General features: G+C 38.0%; 2 protein-coding genes across 2 annotated transcripts in view; both read left to right on the forward strand.

Annotated features, from left to right (window-relative positions):
- LOC138024364 (tetratricopeptide repeat protein 28-like) overlaps window positions 1-5,000 on the forward strand; it is a 245,376-nt gene that overhangs the window by 81,287 nt on the left and 159,089 nt on the right. The window lies entirely within an intron of this gene.
- LOC138024374 (tetratricopeptide repeat protein 28-like) overlaps window positions 1-5,000 on the forward strand; it is a 46,501-nt gene that overhangs the window by 9,786 nt on the left and 31,715 nt on the right. Inside the window, exons 3-4 of the mRNA XM_068871566.1 lie at window positions 55-125; window positions 2,449-2,521. The gene's annotated coding sequence lies outside the window, so the exon portion shown is untranslated. The remainder of the gene's footprint in view (window positions 1-54; window positions 126-2,448; window positions 2,522-5,000) is intronic.

Below are 5,000 nucleotides of genomic sequence, written 5' to 3' on the forward strand. Positions count from 1 at the left end.
TCTTCTGAGTTTGGTGCGAGTAATTTATTTAACTGCATCAAATCACTATTACAGAGTTCTTGCCACTGATTGGCAAAGCTGTCGCTTGACATCACACGAAAAAGCATCTGTTTGGAAAAACAGTGGTAAGTCGCTCATCATTACTTAAATTCTTGTAATTTTGTAGATGACTCATGCAATGAAAACAAGGCTAGCTCTAATTACGTATAACTCGTGTTGTGTTATGTTATCTCTAAGTTACGGTGAAAACGATCACTGCCATTGTTCATGTAGAAGACACGTCTTTCCATGCACTCGTGATCCATATATGATTCAAATTTCCCTTTTGGATGAACGAAGAATTCAAAGTTCACTTCACTCTCAAGTGCTCAGGGTTAAGGCAATTATGGTGAATGTAGATTGGCTTATAAATAGTGTGTGCTGTTACAATTATTATAGTGACTCGGTATTGTATTACAATATGAGCATGTAGCTTCCAACTTTGGATTTGATCTGGGATAACTCAACTGCATTTTATCCTGTAAATGCGTGCCTTTAGCTGTTTAATTTTGAGGTCTTGTATTGGAAATGGAATCCTTGTTTTTTTAAATATTTTTTTATGCTTCTACATACAGCGTACACATATTAATTTTCTTTAAATGGATGTGAAAAGAGCAGAGGGTAACCAAGAATCCTGGACAAGGTTGTTTACTACATGTACATGAACCTTGGTCCATATCTAAAAAAAAAAAATGCATAAATTAAGTCTTAAAATTGCCACTGCCATCTCGCCCCCTTCCCCCCCCTCCCTCCCACCACATTGTTGAGATGTAGATAGATATCTAAAAAAAATATATGCATGAATTAAGTCTTAAAATTGCCACTGCCACTGACGTTTCGAGCGTTAGCCCTTCGACAGAGCGAATCGATTCGCTCTGACGAAGGGCTAACGCTCGAAACGTCAGCATTTAGAATCTCTGTACGGTGGTCAATTTACATTATCAACTCCGTTGATAAACCAAATTTTTGTATACAGTAGATGGATTCTTTGCTCATCTTCCTGAACAACATTGTCCTGGGTGGGGTGGGGGAAGGGTACATTGTTGGCCTTCTTTTTAAGTTGTGGTCCAGAAGTTAAAAGAACAGGAAAGTCTCAAATCTTTTTGTCCAGGTATTATTATTTTTTCTTAATGTGTGTTTGGACGGTTTTGCAAGAGTTATAAATCTTCGTAATTTTATGCTCATTAAGGAAACATGCACAATCAGTAGTCACATTGCAATGATTGTCGATATTCAGCCAGTTTGTAGACCTTCAAACATAGTGGAATTTGAGAATGTATTATTGCTTCATCTACAATCTTCGACAAAAACCTTGAAACACTTTGAACATTCTCACACCGTATTTGTCCCCCTCCCTTTTTTCAATGTTGTTGCAGCCAGTCAAACAGTAAAATGTCATCTCAACACTGTCTAGGGGAAGGGAGTGTTTCAAGGATTTTCGGCGAGGATTGTAGCTGCAGTAGTGGACACTGGTCTGGTGCTATGTGGATTGAACTGCATTGTGTTTATGCTAGCAGCATCCAGTGCTTTCTTAACCCATCTACTTAGAGTACCCCTTCTGATCCTCTTGTGACTCTTGACAAACCTGATCAGTAAATATGACTTGATACATCTTCTGATTTTGGTGCAAATACTCTTTGAGGTGTGTTTAAACACAGTTTCACTTAAGGACATGACGTTGCGTGTCCGTGTATCCAACTACTTGACCATTTTTATACTTTATTTGACATTTAAACTATTTTTACTGCGTATCAGCATATCCGCTTTAGAATATACTCAACAGCATTTCAAGTGAATGGGTGGTATTTTCCACTACGACTATCCACTTCAGAATAAGATACTTAGAACACTACCAGTGGATGGGTGCTAATAATTTTACAACAAGTGTACAGTTTAATACTGTACAATGTATCTCTTAAGAGCTGCAGCTGTATTCTGCAGTTATGACACTCTGTTTGCATTGTGATGTTTGTGAATAGAAGTATTCTATTCAGAGACTAATTTTGATAGACAAGTGTAATAACCTCATTAAATCACCATAATGATTGCAGAGTTCTTTCCTTTGACGAACCCACTGCTTGGTCTTACACAAAAGAGAATCTGTTTGGACCAACAGTGGTGAGGTGCTCATCATTACTTAAAGCTTTATTGTATACAATGTACATATATGAGCCACGTGATGCAAAGAAGCTACCAAGGGATGGGTGGGAATAATTTTACACCATGTGTACATGTATCTCTTAAGAGGTGCAGCTGTATTCCGAAGTTACGATGTTCTGTTTGCATTGTGAAGTGTGTGGGTTTACCGGTAAATGATTTTTGTTAGGACAGTCAAACCTTATAAAAGTATTTATTCAGAGACTACTTTTGATAGACAAGTGTAACAACCTCATCAAATCACCATTGCAGAGTTCTTTCCCTTGACGAAGCCACTGCTTGAGCTCACACAAAAGACCATCAGTTTGTTTCAAGACCAACAGTGGTAAGTTGCTCGTCATTACGTAAAGCTTTATTGTATACAATGTACATGCACACAATGCAAACAAGCTCTGATTACGTATAATTTGTACTATAAATTACAGTATGTTATGTTTGTGGGTTACAGTGAAAATGATCACTGCCATTAAAGACACCCTTTTTCCATACACCTGTGATACATGTATGATCTAATTCTCCCTGTTGGATGAACGAAGAATTGAAACTAATACATGCAAGTATTTAGGGTTTTAAGCTTAAATTGAAGCAAATCTGCAAGTGTAGATTCTAGAAATTAATACACATCAACTTTTTGGCATATGAATAGCATGTAATCTTGTATTCCTCATTCTTCAAAGGATGTATGCAGCTTCAAAAATACTGTAACAGTAGTGCATGTATAGCAGTATTTTCTTTTTTTAATTGATTTGAGTCTAAAGCTTCCGAATTCGGAATGGTATCTCCTGGCATTTTTGATTTGAGATAACTCGACTGCATTTCATCCCATAAATGCATGCCTTCAGCTGTTTAATATTGAGGGATTGTGTGAGAAATAATGTGAAGCTTTGTGGTTTTTATATGCTGCTACTCTATTGTTCAAGAAGTTCAGGCTGTTTCAATCTGAACAAAAAACTCACGAATCATGACTTTTGGCTTTTTCTAAGTCTCAGAAATGTTTTCCTTGGTGACAAAATGGACCTTTCCTGTGACTTATTGCGCATTTGACAACCAGTAATATGTAGTTATTCATAAATGGGTCTTTTTTTTGTTTTCTTAATTGATTGTCGCTTCTGCTAATAAATAAGTAAATAAATAAACAATTTAGAATTAGAACTCAGAGATTTGTGGTATTCCATATAAGGGTTTTTTTTTTCATGAAAATGTGCCATCAAAATTAAAAGAGTTTAATATGGAGACGTTATGTTGGTTTTTTAGCAGAAATACATCAACATAGCGGCCAGAACATAAGTTTTAACTTTGGCTATCGTTAACGCTTTGTTTGCATTAAGTTTTCTAAGCTTGCGTGCCTTCTTGTACACACTTCTTGTATCGTTTTGGTGATTCAGAGTTAGAGCCCAGTTCCATCAGTAGGGCTAACGCTCACATGGTTCCCATGGGATAAAAATCTAGCACTTCACGTTACACTACACTCACTTCAGTTAATTGTGTTTAAAATTAAAGAGGATTGTTGGGTCAAACATCGAAGTTAACAGCAAACCAAATGCAAAATCGAAAACATACATTATCATACAAATTCTGAAGTTATGAGTTAAATTTGACCAGAAGCTCATGACCTTGAAGCATTTTACTCTGATTAAGAGCTGAGGTTTTTTGCATGTAACGTAGCTCACATTTTCCCATGCGTGCACCTTCGATCTTATTTTTGTCCATGGATATTTATATTTGGGTATAAGATTGGTGTTCTAAAATCCCCAGCTTTGTTCCAAGGAAAAGAGTTGCAAGAGTTTTTATTAGCATAGTTTCTTCCCAATCATAATAATTTGAACACGAACATGATAAGTACTGTACCTCCAGAACGTTCCGTGCTGAAAGTTTTCGTGCCCCTCTGACTGTTAGCCTGCGAGCACAGACATTACAGTGAAATAAATTATACGTCTGCAGTGAAAAATGACACTTCTGTTTTCCTGCCTGATAGAAATAGGAAAGGAAGAAAAAACAGTCCGCATGATCATACTTAAATGGGCGGATATTCAATTGGGGTCTACATTTCTTTGATTCGATTAACTTAAGGCTGCTGGTCTCGAGCTTCTTCTGCCTCAATTCTTGACACATTTAAATTGACAACTGAGAGTTGTGTGCCTACATTGACGCTGACGTTTCAAAACGGAAACCTCTCAAAGGTCTTTAAACTTTTTGTGGACGAATTCCAACTTACATTTATTGTACAGCAGAGGTTTCCTAAATGTAAATGCTTTGTTTACAGTGGGAAGTGCACTTAGCTATCAAGCTAGTTTACAGGCACTCCACTGTTAACAAGGTGAAAGTAACAATTCAAACTTAAAAGAAACATTATGAAGAACCCCAACTGGCGGCAGGCAACCAGTTGGCTATTTACAAAGCGTGGTGGAGTTGAATCCAGGACAACCGGAAACAAATCCAAGCCAGGGGTTAGAACGAGATTTGAACCCGGAGCAGCCGCATGCAAACCCAACGCTCTAAGCACTGGCTAAGAATCCACTGGCCAGAAACCATCAGTAACGAGAACTTATGGGCAAGGAAACAGCAAACTCCAGTGGAAGAGGATATCCGACGAAGGATATGGATGAAGGAGATGGAGATGGCTTGGCCATATGCTACGCAAACCACCTAGTAGCATTGGCAGTCAAGCCCTGAACTGGAACCCCCAAGGTCAACGAAAGAGAGGGAGACCACGGAACACCTGGCGATGGGAGCTTGAAAAGGATATTAAAAGGACTGGACACACATGGAAACAACTTGAAAGGATAGCGTAGGACAGAGGAGAC

The sequence above is a fragment of the Montipora capricornis genome, chromosome 11 (assembly GCF_036669925.1).
Source record: "Montipora capricornis isolate CH-2021 chromosome 11, ASM3666992v2, whole genome shotgun sequence".
NCBI classification, from domain to species: domain Eukaryota; kingdom Metazoa; phylum Cnidaria; class Anthozoa; order Scleractinia; family Acroporidae; genus Montipora; species Montipora capricornis.